The 15,555-nt window shown below is 40.8% G+C and overlaps 1 protein-coding gene across 1 annotated transcript in view; it reads left to right on the plus strand.

Annotated features, from left to right (window-relative positions):
• The window catches only part of LOC144761885 (mucin-like protein), a 507,595-nt gene that overhangs the window by 14,269 nt on the left and 477,771 nt on the right, over positions 1–15,555 (plus strand). The gene's annotated exons all lie outside the window — the stretch shown is intronic.

Here is a 15,555-nt window from a genome sequence, read left to right on the forward strand (position 1 = left end):
AACGACTTCAGGATACAGATGGAAAGTTTCAACGTTTCAGCAATTCCTTTGAGTTAGGTATTTTTCTTCATTTCAAGTCCGAGATGGAAGGATGCCAGGAAGTGATCCGGTCTGTAATGTATACAGTTTTGCTTGCTTTTGTGTTCTTCAGCTCATTAGTGAGAAGCAAACTTTTAAAGGCTCTACAATGATCAACGAGATGGGCAGAGTCAAATCACACCTGAGATGAAATGGTGGAAAAATAATTTGTAAGAAGCAATTTCAATCCAACATCCTATGCAATTATTTATAACTGTGCTGCTAGCACCTGGGCAGGTCTAAAGTATAAAAAGAAATACCATTGTACCACCATAACTTGGGGCCAGATGTAGGCAACTGCCATTTACCGATTCCTTAGTAGCGATTATTACCGAATTGCTATTAAGGATTCGGTAAATGCAATGTAGGTAGTAATCGCTAAAATATTAGCGATTCCTTAACATTCGTTAATAACGAATCGGTAATACCGATTCGTTATTAAGGAATACCTAGCCATTCATTCCTATGGGCCAAGAGGCCATAGTATTGACTGTGAAGACATTCACTATTAACGATTCGGTATTACCGAATTGTTAATAGCGGGAGGTATTTCAAGGGTGCCAGGGTGTCCAAGGGACACCCTGTTTCACCCCTGAAATGTGTATGTGTGCACATGTGGCGCACATACATGCCCTAAGGGCATGGATGTGTGCCACATGGCTCATAAAAAAAGCAAAAAAGTGCTTTTTGTAAGGAAATCGCTATTTACCACCAACTTGGAGTTGGCGGTAAATAGCGATTCCTTAAGGCTGAGGTGCACTGTTTTTAGTGCTACCTACATTGCATTTAAGGAATCGTGTTACAGATTCCTTAAATGCAAGAGAAATAAGGAATCGGTATTAAGGAATCGGTATTTACTGATTCCTTACCTACATGGCTAAATAACGGTCGGTAACGCTGAATTTACCGAATTTCCGCGTTAACGACCGGTATTTAGCCACCTACATCTGGCCCGTAATGCTTTAGGGAGGTTGTTCAAAATAGATAATTTTTCTTCCAACTTACTGTCTCTTTTATGACATGTCTCTATGACTGCACTGCTTTTGTTGACTAGAAACAAAAAAAGCATAATGCTCTGCAATGGAAACTGTAGAATGTATGATATGAACACCCTTTTGATACATGTATTGATACCTCTTCGTAAACTGTTGTAGGATGCCACATTTCCGGTGTGAGTGTTTTTCAACATCTTTTTTAGGACCTTTTCAATTTGCCTCGTGATTTTTTGTTTAACTATTGTTTTTGTTTTTCCAAAATCCAAATATGTTGAATTTCATTTTGGTTTTAATTTTGCCTTACAGAAAGCTAATATTCGTTCGAGAAATGCCTTTGAAGCAGAACTTAAACTACCTCTGATTTTCTGGAATTCCCTGGAAAAAAAGTGATCATATACCTTAAGTTTGATTTCGTGGATTGTTTTTTACAGACAGGTTGATCTTGCCTTCTTCTCGCTTAGTGCATTGGCATAGAAAAGTGGCTTCTGGGCAACAGCATGTGGGATCGGTAATCTATTTCATGCAGGAGTAAACCCAAATTTTAAACAGTTTTTTTCTCTGTGCTTCAACTTTAACAGCTAGTGGAGGGTATATAGAAACATTGTATAAGAGTGTGTCCTTAAATTAAAAGCAATCAAAATCCATTGTTCCGGTCAATTTAGAATCATAATATCATAGAGCCTATTCTGGTTATTTAAATGGTACCTTTATTAGTCACCTCAGCTCCAACAAACGGCAAAATCCTTAGGAGTTGACTGAGAGCTGCCCATACATATAACTGTTACTGAAAATAAAGCAGCTGTAGGAAACATGCCAGCATCTACAGCCCATACTTCTCCCACACTTATCGCACAACAAGGTATTTTTGTAATCAATCATTTTGAAGTCTCCACAGTGCGTTTTGTGCCATTTCCTGCCGCGGCCACTAGGCCTACTCACACATCGGGAGGCTTGGGGGAATGCGGGGTTGGTAGAAGTTTATTGCTCCCCTTAGATTCCAGAACTTTCTATCACGGAAATGTGAGGAAAATGTTTTTTTTTTAAAATAAGTTTGAGCTTTTCAAGGGATTCTCAGTATCAGAACCTAGTGAGAGCCACACAAGTCACCCCATCCTGGATTCCCCTTGGTGTCTAGTTGTCAAAAATGTATAGGTTTCCCTAAGTGCCAGCTGAGCTAGGGTCCAAAATCCACAGCTAGGCACATTGCAAAAAAAGGGTCAGTTTTCACTGGAAAAATGTGAATGCATACATGTTGTGTGTTGGGCCATTTCCTGTCACAGGCGCTAGGCCTACCAACACAAGTGAGGTACCATTTGATCCTGAGACTTAGGGGAACACAGAATAGTAGAACAAGCGCTATTACTAATTGATTTTCTTTGCATTACTGTCTTCCAAATGTAAGACAATGTGTAAAAAGGAAGTCCTTTTGAAATATGTCCTCAAATTCACATGTTTATATGAGTAACCCACAATTTCGTAGATGTGCAAATAGCCATTGAGTCTAAACTCTATATTTTGTTCCCATTTCGGAAGTATATAGGTTTCCTTGGTACCTATTTTTCACTCTTTTACCGAACGAATTGCTATATACCTGTTACACAATGAAAAGCCATTGCAAGATGCAGCTCAGTTATTGGCTCTAGGTATCTCGGCTTCTTGATGTACCTACAATTCCTATGTATCGGCGCAACCAGAAGGGTCCAGCGGATGTAACAGTATTTTAAAAATCTGCCATACTTAGAAGAAGTTACAAGTGAAAATGTTGGCACAAATAGCCTTTCTTTCCAACTCAATATCAATATTTTTTTTATTCAATTGTTACTTTCTATAGAAAAACCTTGACGAATCGACACACATGAGCCCTTGCTGAATTCAGAATTGTGTCTACCTTTCACAAATGTATAGTTCTCCAGGATCCATTATTGCTTTCACATCCATTTCTGCCACTAAATGGATGGCGATTGAAAGCACACAAAAGGGAAAAAGAGGCTATTTCCCAGTAAAATGCAAAAACAGTGTAGAAAATGGTAGTTTTCTGACAAAAGTGTGCCTGTTCCTGAAAGCTGGGAAGATGGTGATTTTAGCACCACAAACATTTTGCTGATACCTATTGCAGGGAAGTAAAGTGACGCTTTCTTCTGCAATACTTTTGTCCCAATTTTTGGAACAAAAACTCCAAATTAGCTGTATTTTGGCCAATTTCTCGGTTCCCTCCAGGGGAATCCACAAGCCCATGTTACCTTTAGAAGCCTCAAGACGTTGGAAGAAAAGGACGCACCGTGGATACCTTATGTGGCCAAAAGGTTACAGGGGCCTAAGTGCGAATTACCCCAAAAGGCAAAAAAGGCTTAGGCAGGGAGGCCTAGCAGTGAAGTGGTTGATTGTTTATGTGCAGGAAGATGTCCCTTCCTGCACATAAACAATCATTAAATAATGACAATTTGCTTCTTTTATGTGTGCTGCATTCTGCAGCACACATAGAAGTAACAAATCGACAATATTTCATTCTTTATGTACTATGGTGTAAAGGTGCCTGCTTTGGCAATAGGCTGAACATTTTCGTATCAGCACTAGGGAAAACACAGTGGCACACCGTATTGTTGGAAATATGGTGCATCCCTGTGTTTTGGAACTGTCGGAGTGCGGCCCTGCCAAATTTAGCGCAGCTCTGCACGCTGACATTTGTTTGTAAAGATGCTCCTGAATGTGCCAGGTTGGAAGGACTAAGTGCAATCGACCTAACATTAACATTATTTTCCTTTATTTGAGCTAACTTGACAACTCAAAATGGTAATAGTTATAAAAACCCAAGGTCCTCCTCATGATCTGAAAGGTCTGTTAAATACGTGGTAGTTATTCATAGCAATTGACTTGCAGTGTCTGATGTTCAGCTTGGCCTACATCTCGTCAGGCCTCCTGAATATCCACTTCTGATATGGTTCGGACTCTGGCGGCTACAAGAGAAGTTAAAGTACCCCAAGCATAAAACTCCCACCCATTTTTCTTCATCCTTCTCTTTTATACAGACTATCAGGACTCACCTTCCTGGAATCCCGAAGGGATTATGAACATTATTGAAACTGTTCCATATGTAGGTAGCACTCTGAAGTACAACAAGGTACCATGCCAGCACACTAAAATACATTAAATAAATACATACAATAAGCAAATCTACCTCAGCTTAGTTATATCCTTTTAACCTAGAAAATAAGCATGTCTGTACTAAATCTCTTCTTTTCGGTGGGGTAAATGGGGGTAATTATAAATGACCTTTGTTGGAATGTGGCTCATTATTAGGTGTAGGTAGGTACCACCTGCCCAAATCACAGCATAAGGTCCAGTCAAGGTCTCAATAAATTATACCCTTGGTAGCTGGCGACAAGCAGGAAGGCTTAACTTAGAAGACAGATGTGTAAAGCATTAAAAATACCAATGTATTAAATAAGTAAGTCACAACACACAATGAAAATTCAGCACAAATTTATAAAAAAAGATGAAAATATTGTATGTTTAAAATAGCACCAAAATGACTAAAGTCTAATGTAGGGAACTGGAGATAGGATTTTTTAAAGAATAAACACTTTCTAGAGCCTTAAAGCCAAAAGCGCCTATTTGGGACATCTGGTCATGCTTAACCGGGACAAAGTTTTTGGCTGAAAGTGATGGCGCGTAGGTTGGATACACTTAGTGGTACGGTCAAGTTTATAATTTCTTCCTCAGTGACATTTTTGGAGCTTTGTCTCTCAAAGTCAAGCAAGGCTCCTCATTAGGCCAGCTTTGGATTCGATAACATCGGCTTGGCTCAGCACGATGCCTCAGTCAACTCCAGAACTTCCGCCGGGCAAACATGAATCTCAGGCCAGGTTGCGGTTCAAAGTTACCAGCTTGACTCTCGTTGACAGTTAGGTCACCTTATGGAGCTTTTTCACCAGAAATTCACCAATGTTCTGAATCTTCTTACAGATTGTCCCTTTGGGATCCTAACGTGTTGACAACACAAATCCAAGTTTCCAGAAGCTCTGAGTTGCTCCTTGTGTTGTTGTGACTATGTCTCCCACAATGCACCTGGCCAAATCCTTTAAAGACCAGTGGTTAGCTGGTTTCTTTTTGCTGGAGATGGTCCAGGTGGAGTTCTTTTAACCTGGTGCTTTCAGGGACTCCACTCCTTCACTTTTCAAAGCAAGGCAAAGTCCTTAGGACTGTAGTACCAAAGTGTCAAGCAGGTGCAGTCATTCAGAGTGCAATCCTATTGGTGTAGGCCAGGGTTCCAACAGGGCAGTCCTTCATCTTCTTGTAGTTCAGGCAAAGATCTGAGCTTCCAGGCAGCTCTCCCATATATATCCAGTGTGTTTGGGTGACAAGCAGGGGGTGCACCTCAAACAATGAGGCACAGGGTGCCACCCAGAAGTATGACAGCTTCCTTCAAAGTGTAGCATATTCTTGTCCCAGAAGTCATTGAACTTTAAAATCCAAAATGGAGAAACTCTTTCCTGGATATTGAGATCTGGTTATGCCAACACACGGATGTGGCTAACTTTCCCTAGCACTCCCCTTCCAGCCCCTCTACTAATTCAATTACAGGGGCTCCTGTCTGGTTGGGTTTGCTGCATGTGAGGGTGAGCCGGAGTCCTGCCCTAACTAGCATTCCCACTATGAAGACTAATTTGGCTACTCCACCCCCATACTGCCTTTTGTCTGCAGCTAAAGATCTCCTCCCACCAGCCGTCCTTTGTCTCTCTGCTGGCCACTTTACACCTCATCAGAACAGTTTGGCTCAGCCTGTCAAAAGGCTGGCCAATCAGGAGAGGTTGCAGGAAGGCTGGATTTTGGCACATCAAAAAAGCAAGTTCTATAACTTCTTTTCTGTAATAATTAAAGTGAATCCAACCTTGGCCAGTTGTTGGATGTATTCTAACTGTCATTTTAATACTATGAAGTACATTTTTAGCTCAGTACTATCAATAGTTATATACTTTTTTAAAGTTTTCCCATGTTAGCCTAAGAAGCTAATGTGCTACGATGGGGAAAAACGAAATTGGCAGTTTCCCCTCACCAGGGCATATAAAACATATCTTAAAATGTACCTGCTTATTTTTACATGGCATCCTACCCTAGGGGCACCTTATGGGTGACTTGTATGTAAAGAAAAAAAAGGTTAGTTTATGACTCTGGAAGTATCTTTAACTCTAAAGTCGAGTTTGCATACCATTTTTTTTAAAGCAGCTTGCAAAGCAGGCCTGCCTTTAGAATGACAGCAGGCAACACAGCAGTACACACTTAAATGCTTGCAATCTACTAGGCCTCTACAGCTACATGTCCTACCATATACTAGGGACTTACAGGTAGAGTGCCAGTACAGATTTCAAGTATACCTACTTATCACATAATTTTAACCAGAGCACAGGCCTGGGTTTGGCTAGAAGAGCCCATAATACAAATAGTCCAAATAGTTACAGAAATTGGGGGGGGGGGGACTTCAAAAAGCCCTGGTTTCTCACAACCTTCTTTTGCATGGTATTCCCCCTTATGTTTGCCTTCTGTTGCAGAAACTGATTTTATTGGCCGTAGAACTCTGTGCACTTTATTTAGCCCTGCCAGCCATTGGTAAAATGGTTGTGTTCTCCTTCATTTGAACATGGTAACATTGGCATACACCTGGTGGGCACATTTATTTTGCCTGGTATTCCCTAGGATATGGCATCAAATGAATCCAGGGTCTGCAAATTAAGTGCTACTAGTGGGCTGCCACACTCATTGTGACACCGGCCAAAATAGCACTGCCATTTTGAGCTGAAAATATACAACTTTTGTGAGGTCTCAACCTGCCTTTCTAATACTTATAAATCACCCCTACAGTAGGCCTAAAAGACAATAGGATAAGGTCCATGGTATTTAAAAAGGAGATGTACATTTAATGGTTTACGTTTACATTTACAGGCAGAGAAGAACCTCTAAAGTTGTTTTTCACTGTGGCAAGACTGGCTCTCACATAGGTTTATACTGTTGCATTTAACACATTTTAAATCCAGTTTGGTAGTAGTTAGAACAATGGTTCAAAAATTTGTTTTAATAGTAATTTAAAAACCCAGCTTAATGGTCTAATCGGAATTTATTTTATTATTTTGGATATGACACTTTAGGGAAGTTTATTTTTCCTGCCTAAAACCAAAATGCTTTCTTGCCAGTGTCCAGCTGCTACTGGACTACTTATGACTCCCCTGTGGTGAGATATGTATTGCTCCCAGACAGTGGACAGAGGGCTATGGGTCTTGGGAGTAGGAATACTCCCATGACAGGATAGCCTGGATGCTGTGCCTAGCACCTTTCTATGATTCAATCAGAGTTAATCAGAACACTCCTACCCAGTCAACAGATCAGGGCTTTATCCATCACCGTTTTTTAGCTCGATTCAAAAAGGGGGTGGTGATGGACAGAGTATCTGAGTTAATCAGAACACTCCTACCCAGTCAACAGATCAGGGCTTGATCCATCACCGTTTTTTAGCTCGATTCAAAAAGGGGGGGGTGATGGACAGAGTATCTGAGTTAATCAGAACACTCCTACCCAGTCAACAGACCAGGGCTTGATCCATCACCGTTTTTTAGCTCGATTCAAAAAGGGGGTGGTGATGGACAGAGTATCTGAGTTAATCATAACACTCCTACCCAGTCAACAGATCAGGGCACCTTTCTATGTCATAGGCCTAGGTGTGAGACTGAAATGCCAGTCTCCCTTTTGTCTCTTAAGTCAGGCTGGCTCCAAACCAAAAGGGAGTGAGGGGACTGACAAGACCTGGTTTAGGGGGTAGACAGAGGCTTGCCCTGCACCCACAATCTGGCACTGGGCATAAACATGCACCCAAACCGTCCTCTCCTCAGAACACTCCTAGACCAGTGAAGAATTAGAAGAAGGATGCCCTACTGCCTCCAGAACCTGAAGGTGGACTGCACCTGCTTGCCTTGAATGTGGGACCCCAGAAGTGACTCCAAGGGTCAGTTGGCTGACCTCCTGAGATAAAGGGACACAACAAGCTTCCAGATGTATCTCTCTTACAACTGCCCAGCTGACCAGTTCCAACTGGACCTGCCCTGGGCCCTGGCGCAGGCCTCTGTTGGAAGGACTCCTAAGCCCCAAGTGGTGCCTACCATGTACTGGGTCCTTGGTTGGTGTTTGAGTGCAGGCTAGTCTTCTATACCCCAAACTGCAAGAAGTGTGACTTTTTGTCAACTTTCTGCCTGGAGTTCTGACAAAGACCAGTCAGCCTCAACTTCCCGGCTTACTCTGCTGAAGGATTTTGGACTTCCAGAAAGGTTTCTAACTACAAATGTAGAGGGCTTCACCAAGACTGATGCTAAGTCAAGGTCGATCAATGTTGAGCCTTACTAGGCATTAACTCAGGACTTTGCCTGCACAGAGTTTTCTCGACGTCATTGATGACCGCACTGGAAACCCACTCTTCAATAGCCCGCCATCACTAAGCCCCGCTGTGTATTCCACTTGTAGCTTGCCCTGATGACGATTCATTGATGACTGCTTTTTTGCCATAAAGGTTTCTGGATCCGAGGGTTAACTGTCTTCCAGGGTGAACCTGGTCCTTCCTGTATCAGACCCATGCTTTATTGTGGTCAGCCTAATGTTTGATTGTGCCCCGGACTAGCATGGCTAGAAACCCGTAGTTAGTGCTTTGTGCTTTTGGGTGCTATTTTCAATTGAAACTTTAAGATTCATATTTCTGGGTCAATAAAATATTTATTGTGTGATGTAATTCTAGTTATCAAAATAGTCTCTATTTTTGTAAATTTGTTTGGGATTTTTCTTATATTGTTTTGTCACTTTAAACGATTTAAAATACAAAAATACCATTGTCAAAATAATGTCTTAAATGGTGTTTACAAAAATATCACCTCATTGGAGTTAGTAATAGATAATCTAAGAAGAATGGGGTGATATTTTTGTAAACAATATTTAGAACATATGTCAAACTATATTTTTGTAGATGATACTTCATGCAAACTTCAAATACATCACTGTCCAAATACATTTCACAGACTGAGAATATCTGAACAGCAGGCATAGTCAATATCTGTATCCTGTCAAGGAATGTGATCTCACTATACTTGCTGTGAAACCTAGGAGTGTGGTATCAGCAAAAGTGCCTCTGTAAAATGCCACACTCAACATAAAAACCTAAAGGAAATGTGTTAAACCTGTCATCCTTATGGTGGTCTCCCCCAAAATGTTTTGCCTGCTTACATCTTCTATTTGCTGCATCATTTCCTTGGCTCTAGGACTCTGAGCACTCTAGCACTGCTGACAAGCACTAAAGTGCATGTGCTTCTCCCCTAAACATGGTAACATTGGTGTATACACAATAGGCATATTTAGTTTACTTATAGTCCATTGTAAAGTGATGTACCATATACCCAGGGCCTGTAAATGAAATGCTACTAGCCCATTAAAGAGGAGTAGCTCATCTGAATGGACTAATTACATATTGAAACCTCTCCTCTTGCGCAATATAATTCAGAACTGTTTCATTCAAGTGTTTGTTATATGCTGGTTTGTCACAATTTGTATGTAGAGTGCGTGTAATGTGGATGGGTAATTGTAATGTGATGGCTTTGGTGTCATGTACATTTCAATGTGCATTTAACAAATGTTTTTCTTATACATTGTTTCTGTAAAATGAAACAAAGTAGAGATTAAAGGTGATTACTGGTATTAAATATAGTGACCACATAAAAGAATAACGTTGAGTCTCAGAGTCAGTATTGGTATGTTGTTTGGCGTTTACTAGTGGGTCTGCAGCACTGATTCTAAGTAGCCTTTCAAACCGGTCTCATGCCTGCCACTGCAGGGCCTGTGTGTGCAGTTTATTGCCACTTCGACTTGTTATTTAATTAAACTACCCTTGTATTACACCTAAGTCACCCCTAAGGTAGGCCCTAGGTAGCCCATAAGGCAAGGTGCTGAGGAACCAAAAGTACTTTTCTAGCTTTGCATGTCCTGTAATGACAAACAGCTACCTTCATTTTTCACTACTGTGAGGCCCGCTCCACTCTTAGGTTAACATTGAGAATTCCTTAATTCACTTTTAAGCTGTAATTCCTGATTAGAAAGGAGTAGCTGTTGCATCATGTTTTTTTTTTTATCTTGGAATAGATGATTCGAAGGTCCCAAAGAACAAATAGGGCTATTTTTTATTTTTTTGCTGTGACCAAATGCAATTGGTCTGAGTACTGTTCAAGAGAAATCTGTCATGGTCTGTGACCTGCATTCACTTCTTTGTGCTTGGAGAGTACAGAAGATCAACACTGACAGTGTGTGCTGTGAGTCTTTGCGCCATTGCTGTATGCACTATGTGCGACACTTTGTAGTGAGTTTACTTGCACTACTCATGTACTACAAAATGCTATTCACTAACCTATGAGCAGAGATTTCCACCACCACCACTCCTATCATTTTAATGAGGGCCTCTCCACCCCAGTTGCAAAGGTTGCTGCACATTCATGCGTATGTTTTTGTAATAAATGTGATTGGAACAGGTCAGTTTGCTTGGAAAATTGTGAATTCTTACTACAAAATGATAACAGTTTAGGGAGGAACAAACAAACACCATGAACACATTTGCACTTCTAAACTTTCAATAGTCAAAAGGTAGCTAAACCAGTACTAAATAAACTTGGGCTCTGACATGAAGTAAGCCCAGCATTATACATAGCCAGCCAATATTGCTGCCACACACTACCACTGAAAATAAGTATAGAAATATATTGGGGAGTAAAGAAACCTTTTCTGTAAACATTTAAGTAAATCATATGCAATGTTATTGCAATGTATTTTTAGCATCCATTTCTTTCTTTAAACCTAATCCTGTCAAATGTTATTACAAGGCTTACAACACACCTGATAATGCAGGATGTGATTTTTCTGAATCCCACCACACATCTAAAGGTGAAACACATTTCCACACCAATCAATCACATCCAGGCTGAACACGTTCGGAATCAACTTATGCATCAAACAACTGTTTCTACCTTCACTATCTTGGTGAATGTGCTTGACCCTTTGCCCCTCATTTGAGGAATAGTTATATGAGGCTGGGAGAAAGGGTTTACTAGCAAAGGATCAACATCTCTGAGATGTCCAGGGTAGCAGTCATTGCCAGATGCTGCTTCTCATCTGAAGTGATCCTTGGTATGGCTGCAGACTGGAAGACCTTTTGTGATCCTTAAGTCATGGCTTAGATGTCTTGACAGGGGGGAAAGGGGGTGTTTCGGGGGGGGGGGGGTTGCAGGTGTTCTCCCCACAAGTTCTGTCCAAGATGGTTGTAGCTTGTGGCACAGCATTTCCATGCGATGAGGCTTACATCCACACACATCCGCACGCACATCTATGTACCGTGGGTGGGATACAGAATAGAGGTCAAAGTATACATGTGCTGGATCAACTAGTTAACCCATCTGTTTCTTGAGCTTCTAATATGGCCACTGTATTTATGTGGTTGGACAGTCTCTGGAAACTGATGAACGGTGTACTAACATCCAGGAGAAGTGTGGCTCACTGGTTAGAGGAGGCAGACCCTGAAGCAGAGGTCAGACCCGGGACCAGGGTTCAATTCCCGACGCGGCATGGTCTTGAGCCCAAATATCCACGGACTCGATAATTCTCGTTTCGGTGCCTACTTGAATCACGGGTTCACACTCTGCAGCTCTGGGCATTAGCCTGCTTAATCTCCACTACGGCCCCCCCGCGGCGTGATGCCTGGCTTTCACCTTGGGGGAAGCCAGGACGGGTTCCCAAGGCAAGCGCCGAGATGCCTACGGGTAATCGAGCGCTATATAAGAACGCATAATAATAATAATAATCCATGTATACCATTTGGAGACAACTCTGTTTAAAAATGCACATGCTATGCTTTAGTTAAAAATAAAGTGCCACTTCATTTTTTATGACACTCAAGCACTTTTCATTACCCGAAAGTACAAGCTCTAATATATTACACTCATGTTTAGAACTTACATACTCAAAACTTACTTTTGACACATAAATGACATTCACAAACAAACTTGGTTAACATTTTTGGGATCCTATATATTTTTTTGTTTTTCTACAATTAGGCGTCTCCCTCCTGCATGGGGAGTTTTTTCTCTCTGCATGCAGATACCCCCACCTACATGCAGGCCATAAGGATGCTTGTGGGTGGGGGGAGAATGATGAATGTAGTTACCTACCCCTTCCTCACCAGTTGGGTTCTCACGCTCAGATTATTCAGATTATACAGAGAAAACCAGAGATGCACCTTCATGGGAGGAGTGAATTTCCAAAAAGACAGCTGGTCTTCTTGGAGATGTTCTGTGTGGGGGCAATACCATCCTCCTTTTCCAGGTATTTATCCTCTTTGACTTGCTATTACTCCTCCTCCTCTTCTTCCTGAGCTGTGTTGGTCGCTGTGACAGTTCGGAAGAATGGATTCTCTCCTTCAATTGCTCACCATCTTCCGCTTGTATAGTCAGTGGCATTGCCGAGTGTAATGTCCCAAGAAACTGAAAGAAAAAGATGTAAACAGTTGAAGTACATCCAACATAGTTGTGTGTCTGAAGTTCCACACATTACACACTGTTACGAAAAAAATATAATAACGTTAGCAACATGTGAACAACAAGAAACAGAATAAATTAAGTGTTGATCAAAATATGAATTATACCTCAACAATGTTATACTCACCGGCTCAGGTAACAGATGTTTCATTTCTTGGTGCCCCTGTGATGTAATCTGCTGAACCAGTGCCTCTGTATGTTGCCATGGTATCTCTTAATCTTAATCCAGCAGCAATAGAGAGAGTTAGGTTGAATGATGATTGAGAAACTATAAAAGTGATCTTGATTACAAATGCAAACAAATTAGAAATAAACAAATGAAAGCAAAACAATAAACACCAGTAGCAATACTTTAAACTTTTTATTAAAATAAACACCATGCAGAAAAGTTAATGAAAGGACTAATGATGCGATGTACAGGTTAAGATAAGAGGTTCCCAGATTTACCTGACGGATGGTAGATCTTAATTGCTGCTGTCAGGATGTCTCTTGGTATCATCTGTGTTCATGTTCTTAAGGTGCAGTTTGATGACAGGACCTGACAGGAGACCAAGACATACTCATGTAGTTAAGTCATACTAAATTATACATGAAGATGATATTTTGATGATTTAAATACAAAGTTTGAGATTCACAAAGATTCCTCTCCTACAAGGTATGACAAAGCCGAACAGAAATTGTATAGTGCTTACCTTACAATGTCAAGTCTTGCTTCATTTTATCAGACAAAATATAACATATTCAGTAATTGCCGGGGTTCAAACAGGGTTGTGTGAAATAAACATGCACCTACCCTTTCAGGAACAAACGAAGAGAGAGACTCAAACCCAAAGGAGCAGACATTTAATTTACCAATCTCTATCATCTGTTCTGTGTGTTATCAGTCTGGTTTTTGATGCAGTGTGAGGAGCAGAAATAGATGTTATGGCAGGTGGTGGATGGAACAATGACACAGGGCCTTAACATTGAAAAAGAAATTGTATGTAATAGTTCGGCAAAATAAATGTCAAGGGCAGATTTGACTATAATGATTAGTCAATAAAAACACATTGTAAAATATAGTGTTAGGGTTTAATAAGCCATGTGATAGAAACTCCCTGTAATGTGCTAGTGATATTGGTAGCAGGAGGACATACCTGTCTGTCTAGTTTGGTTTTGTCGAAAGAACTGCTCTGTGTGGTGCCCTGCTGTATCTGCAGTTACTCCTCCCCAGCTGAAGCAACCAATCGGCTCAAAAAGTGACTGTATGAAAAAGTACAAATAAAAGAAATGTTACTAAAACATCTAAGTATTTACAGCATATGTCAGCAGGTGTTTTTGAGGGGTATGCACATGAAGTATGCCCTACAAAGTAAGTATGAGAGAAGTACAGGTATGAGTGAGTTATTGTAGGTTTCTTTCTAGCATGAGAAAGTGTAGTTTAGAATCTTACCTGCCACCACATTAGTGTTATCAGAAAGAAGCAGCCCTGTTAGCACTGCCAGTGGGTGACTCTTGAAAAGGGTGGGCGTAAAATGTGTTTTCTACTTTCAAGGTGCTTGCAAGACTGACCGACACTACAGGGATCGGACGTAGTGTGGGATTCCCCACCAAAAACGTTTTGGTACATTATTTGCACAAAAATCTACAGCTTGAGAAGGCAAATCTAAGAAAGAAAATGAGGGCCTGTGGCACTGACCTAAAGTCAGTAGGCGAAGTAAATGTAAGCCTGTGGCACCAAGTTGTAATGGTGTAAAGAAGCGAGAAATATGTTTTAGGTTCCAATGAGTGCTTTTGCTTTGTAATAATGTATAAGTAGGAGACATAGATTGATGCTTAAGTGTATCCATTTTCATTCAAAAGGCTGGCAAATGTTTGCAGAGTGGCTTTATATTGGCATAAATCCACTACATAAATCTATATGTAAGCTAGTAGGTGCACATGAGGAAAGTCAAATAATCTGCACTAGATTAAACACTATAAAATAAATTATGGAATACATTTTAAGATTATATACTAATTCACCAGACTTCCACATACTATACACTAGTTTAGACTATTACATGCTATACACTAAGTTACAAAACTGATTCAGGTGTGCATTACAAACGTATTTGAGTGACTAGCATGCCTTTATGGAAAATTCCAACTTACAATTTCTATGAAGAGGGATGCAACTACTTCAGATAGTGATGCAAACATTGAAAAGGGTATGGTCTCTGCATTCATTGGGCAGGGAATTGTAAGCATAGGTCCTTAACATGCTGTTTTCACAATGGCAGTTATAGTTAATTTCACTTCAGAATTGTCTACCAGTGTAATTTAAAATTTGTTGGATTACTTTATGTCTGTTCATGTTTTTCGGCAGTGTATTTTTTTGTACATGTTGCTACAGGACTTTTATTGAGAAGATGGAGACTAGTGCAACACAAAAAGAGAATGGAGGGAACGCTGAACATTGTCAAACATTCATCCCCAGTCACAGATCTGGGTTAAATCCATCATTTAATTGCTCACCATGCTTCCTCATCTATATGCAAATCAGTCTTGATCCTGCTCCCCATGGGAACACTCCAGCAGGAACTGCCAGACCAGGTCTTACCTGGACCGGAAAACAAGCATCCCGGGACTGGTTTTGGGGTATCATCCCTCCTCAGTCAGGCTAGCTTGAATCTAGTGGCATAGTGAGCATGAGACCCACATCGGTGCATACCCTTCCCACTTGGGGTGAATATATCAACACAAAAAGATGATGTACGGAATGCTGAACGTTGTCAAACATTCACCCCATCACAGATCTGGGTTAAATCCATATTTTTTTTGCTCAACATGCCAAATCTATGACAGAATATCGAGGGTTATAATATCGACAGACAAAATATCGACGCTGGAATATCGAAGGC

The sequence above is a fragment of the Lissotriton helveticus genome, chromosome 6 (genome assembly GCF_964261635.1).
Source record: "Lissotriton helveticus chromosome 6, aLisHel1.1, whole genome shotgun sequence".
Lineage (NCBI taxonomy): Eukaryota > Metazoa > Chordata > Amphibia > Caudata > Salamandridae > Lissotriton > Lissotriton helveticus.